This window comes from Boleophthalmus pectinirostris, unplaced genomic scaffold (assembly GCF_026225935.1).
Source record: "Boleophthalmus pectinirostris isolate CB_2022bp ecotype Guang Dong unplaced genomic scaffold, ASM2622593v1 HiC_scaffold_5, whole genome shotgun sequence".
In the NCBI taxonomy this organism is placed as follows: domain Eukaryota; kingdom Metazoa; phylum Chordata; class Actinopteri; order Gobiiformes; family Gobiidae; genus Boleophthalmus; species Boleophthalmus pectinirostris.
In genome coordinates, this window is record NW_026571404.1 from 24,942,358 (window position 1) to 24,961,218 (window position 18,861).

General features: G+C 40.4%; 1 protein-coding gene across 1 annotated transcript in view; it reads left to right on the forward strand.

Annotated features, from left to right (window-relative positions):
• The window catches only part of cdh11 (cadherin 11, type 2, OB-cadherin (osteoblast)), an 82,172-nt gene that overhangs the window by 29,989 nt on the left and 33,322 nt on the right, over window positions 1-18,861 (forward strand). Inside the window, exon 2 of the mRNA XM_020921043.2 lies at window positions 13,500-13,556. The gene's annotated coding sequence lies outside the window, so the exon portion shown is untranslated. The remainder of the gene's footprint in view (window positions 1-13,499; window positions 13,557-18,861) is intronic.

Below are 18,861 nucleotides of genomic sequence, written 5' to 3' on the forward strand. Positions count from 1 at the left end.
AGCATAATGACAGTAGACCAGACAGAGAGCACCGTTATTAGTCATAGTATTGTTCAGAATGCAGTTTATGTACATACTCAAAGACAGTGCTCCCTCTTCAGTGACCTTTTGCAGAGATCCAATTATAAGCTGACAGTGTCTTCATATGGCCCTCCCATGTAGGGTCTTTAGGCATCACAGCAGCCTGGTGGTGCCTGCTAGTTTGGGCGTGCTGTTTTTGTGTGGCTGTGTGGTGTCTGTACAGTGGGGAGAGCGTTTTGCCTCAGATTGCTTTGACCCGGGTCATGTCTGTAATCAGCCCCCCACACCTCACGCCATCCATCGCTGCAGGGCTTCATTTCAGAGCTCACATCGCACACAGCCACAGCACTGGACTGTCCACACCTCAGCTGTCTGTTTGAACAGGGTCTTATGTAAGAACCATCTGTTTGCTTTAAGAAATGATTGTGTGATTTCAGACTCAATTTGCCTCTTTCTGTATATACCACAAATGCATGCTCACAGAGTAACATAACCCAAGTCTAATCAGAGCTAGAGACCTACAGTTCTGTGCTGGCTGTTACTGTGTTAGTGCCATGCCATCACCATTATAAATATTCACAGACAGTGTAGAACACTCATCCTCTGCTAAACCTAGAATCTCACAATATTTAGCTCTTAGCACCAGATCCTTCACCTTAACAAGCTGTGTGGCAGCCCGGGCACAGAGCACCTCAGAGAGCGGCTTTAATAGCTCACTAAAAATAATTCTGCTGAAATTCAGCTGAGTCTCCTGTTGGGTTTTGTCCTCTTTCATTGAGAGTGCGGTGTTATTGGCAGGGCCATGCTCTCCCTGCTCCCCCTGCTCTCCCATCCTGCCCTGGGGCACACCGGCTGTATGCGTGAGCACACGGAGGAGCCGTTTATCAGCCTGTGCCTTGGAAACAGGCTCCATGGGCCTGTGCTCAGCAGCATCACAATCCAATCTGTGTCTGTGAGTGAAAACAGCAGATACATGCAGATAAACATTCATCCCTCAAGACCAATGCTGCATTTGCATTCACTCCTCAAAGTGAGATTAATACACTTTTAGAGGTGAGAAAGTCTCACTTCATAATGTGTGATTTGAACTGTACCTACAACAGGCTTGATTATAAGACTTTATTATTATTAGCATTTGTATTGAAAACAATCACACCCATGCTGTACTTCAGCATCATGCATCACAGAGCAGCTATTTGACTTGGTGCTACCATGATATGGGCCCACCTCACACTAAAGGCCCCCCGCACATTTCCTGCATAGGCCTGAGTGCTCCCACTGCTCCTTCTCCATCTGAGTGCGTCTGTAGGCCACGTGAGTACGTGCTCAGACATGATAGGGGGTATAAAACATTTATAGTGTTTGGATACTTCACAAAGCCATTTAGTACCTTCAAGAATGAGGAAATATAGTTTTTAATATCTTTCCATATTAGTGCAGTTGTGTTTTAAGTTTTGTGCCACTTTAATAAAAGTAAACCCAGAAAAAGACTCAAGACAAATCAATTTTTATTTTCTAAAAGTTTGAGTGGGTTTGTTGAAAGTGCAGGGCTGGTTAGGGCCAGGCAGGGATAGTTATCCTCTGAGAGGCGGTGATTCTCCATAAGCGGCTGTCTGAGGAGTCGCACACTTTAAGTCTAACTGATGAGAGGGCCTTTTACCAAGAGCGCTGTGTATTGATCCATTCACTGCAGCTCCAGTCAGTGTCCCAGTCAATACAGAGAAGGGCCCCCTTAGGTCCTCCTCTGTGGGGTAGGGGACTGACCTGAAGTATGACCACAGAGGAATCATTAAGACATGGCACTTTATGTTTTGTTTGCCAGAAGATCAGCACTTTTAATAAAACTAACACATGTGAAAACATGTTTCAAAAAAATAATATGTTGTGTGTTTTGACAAAGAAGAAGTCCTAAATTAGATCTCTGAATATGTGCATTGGAACATGAGTGAAAGCTATATGTTTTTATGGCTTTAAATGGCACTTACTGTCATTTTATCTCAGAGAGGAAGCACACTAACCACTTCAGAAGTCACTTTGTTTTTACAGAAGACTAAAATGCACTCCGATGCACTAAGATAATATGATATGAGAAAATGCCGCCATATAATTTATTGGGGAACATTGTCATCCAGAGTGTGCTACATACCAAAAATCAATGAGTGTCCTTCACAAAGGTTGCGACCTTTACCTGCTGATGCTCTCTTTCCCAAATTAAAAGAGTGGATCTTGTTACATAGGGACCACTCCACAGACACACACATCGTATTACCAACATGATGACAAAGCTATTGCAGCTAACGCTCCGAAACTCAATAGGCTTTTAACATTCATTTAGCCTGGACAGCGGCAGCAGCAGATCTGATAGCAGCGGGCTGCAGATGAATGGAGGCTGACTTTACATTACGAGACCCTGAAAGCAGCAGGAGCAGGAGGGAGGGGCAGAGATACAGAGGGGGAGGCACTAAAAATACACCTGCAAAACATGAGGCGCCACTGACAACCAGGGCAGGATCGTCCCGCTCACACTGATAACACTAACATGAACAGGCTCCAGGATCCAGCCCCTGCAGTGGCTTGGCTATTGGAGACGCATGGTCGCATGGACACATTGTCCAACAAGTCTGATTTCTTTGACACAAGTCAAAATGCTGGGAAGATAAATAATACGAAAAAAAAAGAAGAAGAAAAAAAAACTGTGTTGTCTTGACTATATAATAAGTATAAAAGTATATGGTGGGAGTGTTTCTAGTCTCTCTGATAAGCATGGTAGATGTCTCTTTATGTCTCCAGACCTCCGCAGTGCTGTATCTACTGTAGCGTGGGCTGAACTTCCAGTTTTAGCCTCTTCTTCAGACGCCTGCACATCATCTGACTGGCTCCCAGGTATTTTAGTTAACTCTGTATTCACACCGCAGGTTACAATCCCCATATCGCGCCAGCAAGTTCTATTTTATCTGGACCATCTGGCTCTGTATAAGTGGAGATTTTGTCTTTATTGGTCCAAAATGGTTTGTGTTACTACACATATCTGTTTTTTATGTATACGTTCTGTGCTTTAAAATAGGGTGGTTATGGCTGTATAAATCTCAGATGCGTACAAAGTTTATTTTTCAAAGCTGAGGTGCTTGTGTTATTGAGAAAGAGATGACAAATCCAAAGATTGTTGTTATAAAGTTCAAGCCTGCTTTGCTGTGTTGTGCTGCTGAAGCTCTGATAGCCCTGAGAAGAAATCCATAAAAACAAACGCAGCATGAACCAAAAAGGGTTTACATGGTAGCGTTTTTATTCAGAAATATGGAGAGACTTAGGCATTGATCAGTTAATCCTCTGCTTATCCTTCCATTCTGTGCCGTGGTCTTTAAATTCAGCCTTAATACTCAAAGCATGTGGAGGCTTTTAGTGGATCTTAAACTAAACATGAGCTGATCCACAGATGCACACTCTCCTGCTGCTGGTGGCTGTGGATTTGGACTGCTTTGCTTTGCCCAATCTGCTCCTGTCTGCTCCTGTCTACTCCCTGCTCCCTCTCTGCTCCTGCCTGCTCTTGCCTGCTCTTGTCTGCCCCTGTTTACGTCTCTCGGCTCTTGTCTTTCTGTCTCTGCTAATGTCTGCTCTTTCTTGCTTTTGTCTCCTCCTCTCTGCTCTTGATACCTCCTCTCTCTTCCTGTCTGCTCCTGTCTCCCACTCTGTGCTCCTGCCTCCCTCTCTCCCCCTTTTTGCTCCTGTCTGCTGCTCTCTGCTCCTCTCTCCTGTTTTCAACCCATCTTTTGCTCCTGTCTGTCCGTGTGTGCTTCTGTCTCTTCCTCCCTACTCCTGTATCCCCTCCATTCTCCTGCTCGCTGCTCCGTGTGCTCTTCTCTGGCACTCTCTACTCCTCTCAGCTCTTGTCTCCGTCTCTGCTCCTGTCTCCCCCTCTCTGCTCCTGTCTCCTGCTCCGTCTGCTCTTTTTTGACCCTGTCTACCCCTCTCTGCTCTTGTCTCCCCCTTTCTGGCTCTGTTTGCTGCTCCTGTCTGCTCTTCTTTCCTTTTGTCTCCCCCTTATTCCTCCTCCTTGCTCCTGTCTACTCCATTCTACTCCTGTCTCCTCCTCCCTGCTCCTGTCTGCTCTCTCTCCCGCCACTGTCCCCATGGGTCCTTTTCGGCCTCGTCATTGCGGAGTGACCTGCGTTATCTGTGAAGCCTGGATCTCTGAATGGCGACTGAGATAAGAGACTGTGAGCTAAAGCTGAGCGGCCCCGGAATACAAAAAGAGCAGCACAGAAGCAAAAGCAGGACTGGGTAAAGGGGCATATGTCTGCATAATACATCAGGATCTACACAGTGTGTACACAATGGCTATGTGAACAGACTGTAGTGCTGGACCACATTGAAAGAAATTATTATCTTCATATTTTATTTTCAATATTGGATTCTACAAAAATAATGAGATCCTAGTTTTGCAAAAATATCACCTTATGCCCTTGTTTGACAGATTCAACTGTTTCTAATTTTTCAAGTTTATTCCAGCTCTTTTACAGTTATACTTTCAAAAGCATGCTCTACTTTGGTTTATTTTTATTTGGATTTCTAGCCTGAAGGCCTTATCAGGTAGGACAGCCATAGAAGGGGAGGAAGAGAGTAGAGACATTCGGCAAGGTGTCCTGGTCAGTCTTGATTATACACCACCAGTGAGCACATTATTTAGATATTGTGTTGACTGCCGTTTTCACGTAGCCCAGTTTGGATTTGAATCCAAGTCCCAAGATGGAGAGTAAAAGTGTAGCAGACAAGACCAAAATCACAGAACTACCAATCTCATCGCTAAAATGCTCAAACCAATCCCCAGCTCTCTCTGTACTGATAGCACACAGCGGCTGTTGGAACAGGCTGCGGACATCTGTGTGGCCCAGCATCACAGAAAACTACAGATGCATGCTAACGTGTGCTAATGTGAGTTATGCTAACAAGGTGGCAATTATAAATATTTAAATCAGGCAAAACACCATGAATCATTCACAGCAGAGCCGCAGTGGTGTGGCGTGGTGAGTATGCTTGCATTCTACAAAAGACTGGAGATGCACTAGGCAAGAGAGCAGGTCTGTATGTGGTGACCCTTCATGGAACTTTTGCCTTGAGTTGGTTCTTAGTGATGCAATAGGCGTTTCACTACGTCCCAAATACATTAGTACAAATATATCTCAGCTGTATACAAGAGGCCATAAGGAGAGAACAGTGCAAAGATGGAAAAATGATTAACATGAGGGAACAGCATTATAATATGGTTAAAAGCTCAAAAAGTCAAGTTTGCATAATGTGTCCTTTAATAGGTAACAGTTTAGACTAGTTTTATCAAATCAAACCATTTACATTGGTTTTATTTTTGAAATATATGTTTGTTTTTTTAATTGTGCAGTAATATTTATTACCCTACTTGTCCTGCCACCTTGATTGTTTTGTTTGTGTGTGTTTTCATAATTCTTCTACAGTACATGTTGTGTTTATACCTATATCTGGGTTTATACAGTCATAGCTTCCATGCTCCACATTAAAATAGAGTGCATACATATTGTCCAGCTGCATATGTAAACAGTCTTGTATGTATTTGGGTCTGGAGTTGTCCTGACACAGCAGCCTGGTGCAGCTGCAATCCTGTGGAGCCTGTTCTCTGCTCACACATGTGCACTTGTGTTCGAAATAACTGGATCCCTAGGCAACACTGTTAACGGACAGAGCTCTCAGGAGAGACCAGAGCTTCTCCTGGTCATCCATCTCCTCCTCATAGTGATTTTAGAAATGCATAATAAAAAAAATGAGCTCAAAGTAGCACATTTACTGTAAATTAGGGAATAACAAAATTTAACATTCATACATACATGTTTTCATCTTAAAGATACCTTTAAGATAAAAATGTTACCTGTATGTAACCATGTAACTTTTTGTGAAGGGTCTGCTACGTTTTGCCTTTTACAGTTTTGCGTGGAATATTTCACCATAAAGCATTAAGCATATCTCTCTTCATGGAAGAAGCAAGTCATAATGTCATACAGTAGAACTTTGCAGCCAAAGCAATAGCATTTCCAGGGATACAAGCAGGTGGCAGACCTGCACCAGTAAAGTTACATAGTACACCTTTAAAGGGCTTATATTATACTATTTTCTGACCTATGTCTGATCTATGTTATAATGTTACAAAACATAATGTTATAAAACATGGAGTTGTGCTTTATTTCATTCACATATGTTTTACTCAAACCCTGTATATTTGAGTTTGTCTCTCAACAGAAAACTCTTTGTTCCAACTTATGATCTCATGTGGTAATACAGGAAGCACTCCACTGTGTTTTTAAACTCCATACACCTTCACTAAAATCATTTTGATCATTTCAGCCTTGGAATTGCCAATTTCTATGGAACAAAAGGTAGCTGTTAACTTTAAAACCACTACATGACACCATAGGGTAGAACAGAGCTTTTTTTAGCTTTGGAGATGTTGATAGAGTAATAATAAAGGGTTACTCAAACATGTGTGAATGAAACAAAACACAACTCTAGGTATGTTTAACATGGCTTGAAGCTCAGAAGGGTCAATTTTGTGTAATTTAGGACCTGTAAAGGACTTATTTGGAGCTTTTGATTGAGATAATTATGTGTGGTAATATGTGGTGGAGTAGAGTCCTGTACTGTGTAGAGAGATGCACTCAGCCCCCCTCACTCCTGCATACGCGGCTGCACTCTGTTGCTTGTATTAATGCGCTCATAATAAACTAAAGGAATGTTTTCAGAGCTGGTATTATTTATTTATCGATTTGTGAAGGAAACGTTCTCTTTGTGTGAGCATGTCCCACAGCTGTGCTCAGAGTACTGTGACCCCGCCAGCTCGCCCTCTGCACATCCATTCTGTTCATATTACAATCTGGCCTTGGAACTGAGGCAGGATTCATTGTTGATTTGTATAGATTGATGAAAACAACACTGTGGTAGTAAATCTAATGATAGCCATGTTTCTGACGAGTGTTGTGATTTCCATTAGATTTGCCATCTTCTTTTAAAATCAAGACTCTACTTAGAGTCACAGTGAATGTTCAGGAGCAGTAACATTCAAGATTCAAGATTTAATTTATTGTCATTGTCATAGAAAACTATGAAATTGTGTTCAGGGCATCAAACTTAGCATATTTTTGATGTAAAGTGCAAGAGCCCATCCAGTAACTTTTGAGAGAAAACTGAAATATGGACATAGAAACCAAGAATCACACACATTTTAGAACAAGTTTGTGGTGACTTAAACTACAAATTTAGCCTTTTATTTATTTATTTTCAGTATTTAATGTCAGTTATTGCAGTGGACATTATATTATCTAAAGCCCCACCATATAAAATGTAGGAGGTGCTTGTGGTTTGACATTGCTATTTTGGTTTTATTGTAATTTATTATGTATGGTATTATAGAGTAAAGATTTTTGCAAATTTGATTAGTTTTTTATCATCCATGACCCAGGGAGTGCACTGTTAGCATGCTAGTTGTTTGCATTGGCATGGCATTGTTGTGAATTGTACTTATAAACTCAATGCGGAGAACATTTAGAATTCTAAGAGTTTGTTAACAAAAAGGAATAATTTTGGGTTGCAGCTGTTTTTTACATATTAAAGCTGTAAAAATGATTTGATTTTGAATCTCTCTCGACTTTTGATGAGCAGACACAAAGGAAGTGAACGCAGAGACTATATGTAAAAGCAGAACCCCTGTGCTGTGACCTGTACACACATGCACGGTGCAGGCTTCTCAAATGGAAATGAGCCCACATTTTCCCATACACATCTTTTTGTAAACACTCTGCTCGTTTTCCCGAGAGACAAAAGCAGAATTGGAAAACATCAATGATGGGAACATAATGAGGCGCGTTTACAAGAATATTACCAAAATAGTGCTGCTCCGAATGCTTAATCACACAGTGTATCCTGGGGCGAAGGCAAACAGACCAGGGAGCACTCACAGTCATGTCATAGAGACGTTTCGTTAGATTGAACCTATATTTGTATTTTGCTATTTGAGACTCTGGGAGATTTTTATAATTACATAATGCTGTCTGACACTTTGCAGGTTATTATTTTACTTTCTGCTTCCCCATTTCCAGACATTAGGGCTTAATAGATTTGCAGACAGTGTATAGCTGATATACAAAAACAGATTAAAGTCAAAAACATTGTTATTCAGCTCTGTTTGCAGATGTATATGCTGGCACAGTGGTTAAGCTTCTTACCTCATAGCAAGAGCTGGGTTAGATTTTTGAATGGGGCAGGTATTTGTGTGTGTTTCATACAGGTTTTCTCATTCTATTGATCAACATTGTCAGGTTGGTTAATTGAATGACTAAAATAATAATAATAATAATGCCTTATAGGCTCAACAGAGCCCCTCAAAGGACTGCACTGTACTCATTATTCATTCACTCCACACTCGGTGATGGTAAGCTACTATTGTAGCCACAACTGCCCTGGGGCAGACTGACAGAAGCAAGGCTGCCAATCTGCACCATCGACACCTATGACATCACCATTCATTCACGTGCACACCACATTCATACTAGGCAAAGCAGGTGAAATGTCTTGCCTTAGGACACAACAACAGAACTTGGTTTGAGTGGGAACTGATATCCTGACCTTTGGGTTGGGGGACCATTGCTCTAACCACCATCTTACACTGTATTTCTGATCAAAATAAAAACTATAGTTTCATTGCAAGAATATTTAAGTTTACTTTTTTTGACAACCTTAATCTGATTCAGTAATTACTTTGTATGTAGAATGTAGCAATTCACATTAACTTTTTTACATAATTGTCATCTATAGTCGAGTAGTCATGCTTTGCTGTCTCTCATGTGGCTTTAGTGCATGTGCATCTGTGTGTGTGTGTTAGGGTGTAGACTTTGCAATGGGGCGTATGAGAAATGGCCCATGACTCCATCAGTCGCACCTGCCTCACTCCAGAGCGTGAGTCAGAGTGAAGGTACGAGCAGGGGGGAGGAGGGGCCTGCAGGAGGAAGAGATCTGTGGAGACGATCTAAAAATAAACCGGAGCAGCCAACATGAAGACAAGCAGAGGAATACAACGTTTGTTCTGGTTTACACACAAACTGGACCGAATAAAACAAGAGGTGTCCACGGAGACTGTGAGGGAGGCAGTTCTGTTCTCTTTGTGTGCGGACTGTCAGCCTCCAATGGCTGTCAGGGATGTGGGGCTAGCTGTAGCAAATGTAGTTTTCATGTTTTGATGTGTGGAGTTTGGATTTCTCTGTAGCTTTGATGCAGAGTACTATAGACATCAGCAGTCCCATGGGCAAAACAAATACAGAATGTACATTGTAAAGAAAATAATATAAATGTTTGAAATGTCATTTGAGAATACGATCAAGCAAGTACTGGTTTACAGTGCATGGGGAGTTTCTGGTGTGGCGCTCTAAACACTATAGTGCTGCACAGTATTTAAGAGAAATAAAAGGAAGTGATATATGTTCATTTTATGTAGTAGTAGTAGCAGTATGTTGGCAAATTTATAGAACTGGATTGTATATAAACTGCTGAATGAAAACAAGAATCACATACATTTTATGGATTTTCTGAATTTTACAATCAACCATAACCAAGGACATAGGTGTTAGTGGATACCATTGGACTAAAATAATTTGGAAAGTACAGTAAAGATGGTGATGTAAGAGTAACTTGCAGTCCATTTCTAACCTAAGATGGTGTTGTGATGGGTGTGTGGCTGCTGTGCCTATGCCTCAGGTGTGCAGTGCCATCACACTATGCAGGTGCAGACATGACAGCCACAGCTGGATCTGTGTGCTCCAGCTGTGCTCAATGCCCACATCAGGATTTTCATTTTCTGGATTTATATATATATATATATATATATATATCGCAATCAGATTCAAGTTCCTTCTTTCTCAGTTGTTAGGATTAATTAGTTAAAAGTGCATTGTGTAAATTTTCTGTTGGAGGGCCAGTCGTATGCTTTTCCTGTCTGTAATGTTTCACAGTATGGCATTTAACCTTTCTGTCTTCATGGAGACCAAACTGGATCTGTGGAGAGGGAACCTTGCTCACAGTTTGTAGGTATTTTTGAGCTATAAAACCATGTGTAATTGAATAAATGTAAGGTAGTGCTGTTTAATGTTATACCATCGAACATTCCAGGCAGAGTAATGATGTATCCATAGAAACAAGCAGGTGATTTATCCTCAAACTAAAAGCTACATAGTGCACCTTTAAGGCATACTTGACCAATGCTTACCCATCTTTCAATGCCACTCAGGGCAGCCTGTCATGAGCAGCAGTACCTGCCTATGTCCAGATTTAAGGGTGTGGTCAGGACTTCCAAACTAGAGGATTTGATTGTTGGACACACTATAAGATGTGGAGTTTATTATTCCAAATACGTCATAAAGGAAATGGAATCACTCACACCTCCACCACATCTTCAAATTCTGTGATCAACAAGAACTGCAGGGCGCCAAGTAGCGTTGTCATTCAAACACAGTTTAGAAAAAGCTTGATATTATACCAATTTCAATACCACACTGAAATCTGCCCTTAATTCAAAAGAATGCAATTTTCCACACAAGATTTCAGTAATAATAATACAATGGGAAAAATCAGGGACTACAGTTGGAAAGTCGATATTTAGTTGTAATATGCTGCAGAGCATCTCTAGTTTTTGTATTGATGAAAGGTTTATTATGCATTTTTAATTTTAGTTTTACTCTGATCTGTGTTACAATGTTGTCTCACCACAAACATACCTGGAGTTGTGTTTTGTTTCATTCACACATGTTTAACACACAAACCCTGCACATTTAGGCTGAGTTCTTTGACATCACCTTGTGATGTCATGTGGTAATACAGAAACTGCTCCACTGTGTTTTTAAACTCCATACACATTCACTGGAATGATTTGGATTATTTCAGCCCTTGAATTGCCAATCACTCCTAATGAACTTAAGGTAAAAAGTAGCTGTGAACTTGAAAACTACTGTTTCGTGACATCACAAGGTGGAGGAGTATTTTGAGCTTTAATAGACAGACTTATAATATAATACTACTCAAACATGTGTGAATGAAACAAAACAGAACTCAAGGTATGTTTTTGATCAGATAACATTTTAACATGGCCAAAAACTCACAGCAGTTAGTTCTGCATAATATAGGACTTTTTATATCTGGGAATCTCAACATATACATGGGTGTTGTCGTCATTGTGTTAATATTTATAAGGATGGACAGGAGGGGTGTTTGACAAAGTGTGGGTCAGGGACAGAGCCGTGTGCCCGTGTAGAGGTCGTCTGTTACTGTGCCATAAAGCCAGATGCGCAGTTGGCACATGGTAATGCCGTCATCCACAGCCGTTACAGCAGCAGTTATAGTGCTAATACAGGGCACTTATGGGGATAAATGTGGGCTGCTGTGGAGGCCGCCGAGACTGCAGATTGGAGAGCACAGATGTTGGGTGTTTGGATGCAGCTCAGAGAAGGTAAAAGGGAAGCTTTATTCTATGCCTGGTTCCACTCCAGGACTGTAGCTGATGATAGACACAGAAACAGCCAATTGGAGCAGCTCATGTTAATGGGCTCTATAGGGCTAGTTAGTACAATCAGGTATTGCCAGGCACATTATAAGTAGGGAAGTGCAGCAATAATATTTTACAATCCACCTTAACTTTTCTAAAATATGGATATAAGTTCCTATTTATAATTGAAAACTAACCTCTACATTTGACCCATCCTTTAGTGCAGCTGGTGCAACCTGTTAGGAGCAGTGGATCATCTCCAGTTTGGACAGGACTATTTTTGCTAGGGGACTGTATGAAAGGTGCATGTTTAGGGTGCCTGGAACCTCACCCAGCCACAGGGAGAAAAATGCAAACTTCACACAGAAAGGAGTTTGAAAGATTTTGCTGCAAGTTTGTTTTATTTTATAACCAGCTTTTTTGCACCCCATGTTTTTTTTATTATAGACAATATATATGTAATTTTCATATGACATTAACAACAATTGTAATATTAGATTTTTTTTTTTTATGTCCCACCTGTTAATAAATAAGTGTCGTATACTCAGCACTGCACATTAGTATTGGTTATTCAAGTCTGACTATGCTTCCACACAAGGAGGTTTAGGAGCTAAGAAGGACAGTACGGAGACATGATGGCCGAGATAAAATGAGAAGAGCATAATTATTCTGTGAGACGAGTTGACCAAGGAAACTGATAATGGTAAAGAAATACACATTCTGTAATAGTTGGGTGATGCCAAAGCTAACCACAGAGAAATGTCAACAATGAACTAGAGGTGTCCTTGCTAAGACTTGGCAGTAGATCCAGAATTTTACAATACCACCTTTATCTTCAAAACAGAATTTCTGATCAGCTCTAGTATCAGATCTAGTATCTACTATCTAGTAGTTAATTTGCAATGTGTTGTGATCATTTATATAATTTTATGATATATTAGATTGTTTTTTTTAATAGCAAATTCCAGTTGGTTTGTAATTTCCCCCACTCTCGTTCACCAGTGCACCATGTGAAACTGTCCATGTTTGTGTATTGAACTTCACAGACATGTATCATCACAGATCATGTTATTAGTATTTACTTATTCATAGCTCCAGACCATTTCATTCTTCAGCTGTGTTTATTGTGTGCAAAATCACTTGGCGGCAATCAATGCTATTCATCAAAATAAATCAATATGAGGTATTATCACTTTCTGAAGCCGGGAGCACGCACTGAAACATGTAACTGTTGGAGTGGATATTTATTAGACATTTATTCACACTCGGCACATTTCACAACAGCTCTGATCCAGCCGACGGCAGGAAATCGACAGAGCGGCCTCCACGATCACTCTCTCTTCATACTAATACCACTGTGGCGCTTCTCCTGTCGCCATAGCTACTCTGGGTCAGACTCACAGAGAGGTGATTGCCTTTCTATGACCAACTCTGATCTTTCTGTCACGCTAGCATTGGAATTTAGTGTTTTAAATTAAAGGCACCTTATCAGATTGTTTTTGCTTTCAAAAGGTGAACAACTGAACTAGTTCATTTTAAATAGTAGCATACCTGGCAAGGCATCCTAATTCTTCACAGCGATGCTTGTTTAAGCACTTTTCACAGCGCAACAAGAACACTGCTGATACCAACAGGCATGTTAACAGTGTACTTCCTGTTTCTCTGATGATGAAATGGTTAGATGCAGATAGCACACAGTGGTCTTATTTTGACCCTAACAACTGCTTATAGAAGTTATGTGGAACTATGGGGAAAAAAATCTGGTATAGCCATTTTAATTCAGATTAATTCAGGGGGGAAAAAAATCCATAAACTCATGTGACCTAATATCCTAATGCATTATTGATCCACATCACATCACTGTTCACTTATTGGTCCAAACAGTCGTTACGTGTGTATGTTCTAATGTAGTGTTTTTTCTTGTCTCTTGTAGATCTCTGTCTCTGAGGAAAGCAGCCCCTTGGCGAAGCGTCTCAGTGATGAGCTTAAGGTAGGCAGTGCTCTGTGCTGAGTGAATCAAAGGACCACTGATGGGCCCTGACAGCAGGCCCCTGATGCCTGTTTAGCATTCTGTGAGAGCGGCTCCTGAATGTGCTCTGTGCTGTGGGCACTGGAGAGAGCTATTCTCCTGAGACCCCACACCCTTTCATCCACAGTTCTGCTCCTCATGTGTTCAACTGGTGCTGTTCTGGTCAGAGTGCATATGACAGGTTACAATATTTCACTGAAACCTACTTCACAGAATAATATTTAAGATTCACAAAAAAAGTATTTAGTTTATTTATTTATTTATTATTAGTAGTGTTAGTAGTAGTAGTAGTAGTAGTAGTAGTAGTAGTAGTAGTAGTAGTAGTAGTAGTAGTAGTAGTAGTAGTAGTAGTATTGAATATTGGTTAAGTTTATAATTTTACTTCCTGGTTGGACAGTGTTGGACTGTGGCAGCTCTGACATATGATAGAGGTAATTCCTTAATTATTACTTAGCAACTGAAATGTTAACAAGGGCCAAAATTTGTCTAAATTGCACATGCAAACACCTTTACTTTGTTAAAAGAACTATCAGAAAGAATGAGTTCCTTGCATGAATTATTTGTATTGATGACATATTTAGAGGTATTTAATTGTAAAACTCAGCACAACATCCTGTAGTTTTGTACTTTTTTTGTACTTTTTTACATAAACTGACACTTAAGTTTAATTTACTGCAAAAAATACCAAACCATTTAATAATTACAAAAATATGAAAACCTGTCATATGCATGGTAATGTAATGTAACTCAAGATTTAAAATGATATCAATAGACTTGAAGCAAGGTATGAACTCGGCTAACTATATATCAATACAGAAAAATAAAGAAAAAAATATTGGTTAATAATGTAAATTATAATTAGATTTTAAATATATTTTGCTTTACCAGTGGTCAGGTTTGATATCAGGTTGTGTTTAATTAAGTCCACAGTGTTACAGCGTACAGTACATTTGTCAGGGCAAATATTTTTGGCACCACAGCACAGCTCCTATAATCCTGCTATTCCCAGTAATGGTCTAGTCCGAACACTGTGGCGAGCTGATTAGAAGTGTCAGTGAAGGCTGGAGATGCCCTCTGAGCATGTGTCCCAAAGTCAGCGTATCCTGGCCCCATCACCACATAAGCACTCCCCCCACCTCTCACCCCCCTGACCATCCCGCCCTTCCTCACCCTGCGCTCTCCCCTCACCCTCCCAGAGGAGACGCTGAATAGATTCAAGACTGATGGAATCAATGCACGGGCTTATCAGGGGCTGCAGCTGACGGCCATCACAAGCGCAGCAGTCCTGAGAGGAACGAGGCCGTCAAGGGAGGGAAAAGTGCACAACTGCAAAGCAGAAAGGAAGAGGAGGACAGGCGAAAATGTGTGAATGACGAAAGTGAAAGGGCAGAGGTCAGGGGTCACAGCAGAACTGGGCATGGAGACGAAACTTGTGACAGGACCTGGTCTGTTAAGGTCGAGATCCTTGTTTGGAGATACAGCAGTCAGTTTATCCACTCAAGAATTGTTCACCCAGTATAAATTTTTTTCAATTATACATTATACATTATATATATGTTTGTATGTTTATTTATGTTTATTTTATATGAATGAATTGATTTATACATGGAGGACAGTCCACTATGTGCTTGTCTATATGGATATGTTCTTGCTTTTGCTTGCTCAATTATATTTTTTATTGCCAGAAAATATCTTTAAAAATCTTGTAAATGGGGGCTCTTCGCAGTCACAGATCAGACTTGACACAGGTTTGTCTCCATGGAGATAGAGTAATGCCATACAAAGCAATAGCATCACCATGGAGAGAAGCAGATGGCGTACCCTCCTCCAGAAAAGTTACATAGTGCCCCTTTTAATGAGGTCAGCATTTCAGTGCATTGTTGTAGATAAATGTTTGATACTCGACACATTTTTTTTTCTCAATTTACTGTAAGAAAACACTTGATGTATTTAAATGGAGGCACTAAAATCTGGTGAGGGAATGTGTTTATTTATGGTGTTAGTTGCTGATGAAATGTCTGTCTTTGGGGCATTAATAACATGTATTCATTCAAATTCAGACAGCATCAGTTCTGCATGTCATGATCAGAGCCTATATTGTTCTCATTGTGTGTCCAGGCATCTGCAGGCGTTTGTATCATTTGCGTATGAATACAGGCAGGGCACGCACACTCATTTACAATCTCATATCAGAGGCGTATTTATAAAGACATGGCCAGGATTAAGGGCTGCAGTCTTGTCACGGACGCCTATTGATTTAGGAGCAAACCTGTTCTAAATCCTGGTGTGCAGGGCTTTAGTGGTGCTCAGGGCTGATTGGATATTTAACCTTTGACCCCTAAAACCACTATCTGAGCACATGTTCTCTAACAATCATGTTCCTGTCACTCGTCAAGACACTCATAGACCAAGGAGGGACAAATTACAACGGACTGAAATTCAAATTCACTATGTTTTTCTCAATGCATTACCCATAGACTGTATAAAGAAGTGGACTAAGGGAGTATGACGTCATCCATAGCATTCAGCTCCACTCAAATGTAGCTCACAAGGCCAGCTGTTATAGGGGAAAATATGGAGACGAGTTCCATATTAAGAATAGGGATTTATTTACGTACAAAATAGCAAAATGAAAACACCAGCATCATGTAGAGCGGGTTAATACTAAATTTTAAGACCAAAATGACAAGGCTCCTAGCAGTTGCAGAGAGAGGTAATGTAAACTCAACTGGAACCTGAGTGGATGGATGGAGCCATAAGCGCCTCCATTCTCACTTCCTATATGAAGAGGAGTGGCTAGTGGGTTAGGACTGCTTATATATACAGATTAGAACATGGCTGATGTCTGCTCCACATATTCATATAGCATTTTCACATTTCTCAAACGAACTGACACACAGTAGTGTAAAAAATATGTCCATGCACTTGTGTTTAATAAAGTCTTTATTGTATCAGACGTTGTATTGTTAGGAGCAGACACTTACACAAATTATATGAGAATAGTTCCAGACTCAAGTGCATCTAAAACAGCTGTCTCGCTCTGCACTGTCTCCACATCTGGGCCCTGACCCTTTGGTTGTCTCAGTGGAACCATTGCTTTATCTGATTTGTCAACACACTCCCAACGGTCTGCTTAGACTTTGCGTTCACTGTTGCTACTGAATGCATTACTATTGTTTTGTTCCTCTGAATACATATTTGTCTGTGTCTATATTTATTATCTTTTGTGATTCAGTTGCTACTTACATTGTGCCTGCAATTATTTGGATAAAAGAATGTCCTCTGCAGAGAACAAAATATTATAGTCTTTTTATTGGAAGAACTTGCCGTATCTACAGTTTAAAGACTTCTACAAATGCATGGGATTCTTGTATTAGTTTGTCAGTTCGTATTTCAGTCTTCTCCAAGTGTTAATGCTCCAGGAGTTGTTCACAGTGTGCACTCTGAACTGAATCTTACTTTTTAAATCGTAAAATCAAATCACAGTCACAATACTTGTCAGACAAATGCTGTTTGTTTTTTATCCCAAACTGTGCAGCCCTAGTCCTGACCATAGACTGTATATATAAATCATAGACTGTATAAAAAAAGTGGACTAAGAGAGTGTGACATCACCCATGGTGTTCAGCGCCACTCAAATGAGGCTCATAATGCTAACGGTTACAGGGGCAAATCTGAAGCCAGTCTTCATATTATGAAGAGGATTTTTTTGATGCACAACATAGCGTAAAAAAAAAAAAAATTCAGGATCATATAGATCTGATCATATAGAGCTGATTAATCTCACTGCAGCAGTTACAGAGAGTGGGACAAGATCCCAATGTAAGTCAACTGGAGCCAGGGTCAGTAGGAGCCGTAAGAGCCTTCTGGCGAACTTACTATTTGGAACATGGTGGCTAGCTCATTGAGCAAACGCAATATCTATGGTATTAACCCACTCTACAAGATCCTGGTGTTTTTATTTTGCTATTATGTACGTTAATAAATTACATTTCCTAGTATGGACCTGGCTTCAAATTCGCTCATATAACTGCTAGCATCATAAGCTTTATTTGACTGGAGCTGAACACTATGGGTGATGTCACACTCCCTCAAAGTTTACTTTATTGTACAGTCTATGGTTCTGACACATGTACTAACGGCACATATTTCTTTTGCACATACGGTGGGTGTTATATTTGTTTTCACAGTTGCTTCGGTGATTAGTAATGAGGTGCCTAAATCTGCAGAAGAGTGTAGATATTTTAGGAGCTATACAAGAAGGAAGGGAACAGATTTAGAGGGATGTGTAATAATGCCCACTCTAAAACAGGAACTAAGACTTCCCCGGAAAATCACAAAGTGGTGGTGATACATTTTCCCAGTGAACAGTGGTATCTTCGGTGTGTGAGTGTGAGGTGCCAGGCTTGAGCAGTGTTTTACGGCCCCTCTCCTGAAGGCAGTGGAGCTGAGAGCCTCACTATTGGCCCCATAAAGAGCCCCCCCGTCCAGGCCCCGACGGCTCACAGCACTCTGAAGAGCAGCACAAACTCAGCCTTATTGATTATCTGATTATTCTGATAAAGAAACAGTCAAGAGCTGTGAGAGTTAGAGCAGTGGCACAGGGCCCTATGAGAGGCCTTTGGGACCGATGTCTCTGTGTGGGAGCTGTTTGTTTGATGGAGCAGGCTCTTTAGTGCCTGTCTCCTGGTACACAGTATGATTGTATGAGGACAATTAACTTAATATGGTGCCATATGTGTACACGTGATGTTATAGGTCATGTTGCACATGTTATGTTTACGATAGATCTTGCCATCACAATCTTTTTAGTTATCCTGATGTTAAACCAATGGAGATTTTAAAAGTCTATCAGATTACTTTTATTATTATTATTATTATTATTATTATTATTATTGTTATTATTATTATTTTTTTTTTTTTTTTTGCTGATACAAGTATTTGGCAGTGTCATGTTGTCATTTTGGTACAAAAAAATAATAATAATCTGCTACTCACTAGCATGATCTGCAGCTATCCATAGGGGCTAACAACTTTGATGTGACAATGTGTACAGAAATATCAGTTCCCATTGGGTGCCACAGTTTTCTAACGTGGAAATCAGCAGACTTGCTTTTTTATTAAGTCATTTCAGGTGAATATTGAGGTTTAAGATGTGCAAATGATAACATAATAACCCACTGGTGTCATACATTATAACTATAGCAGACACAAGCACAATAGGTGTTCTTTAACATAGTTTTGACTAATGAATGTTTTGCACTGT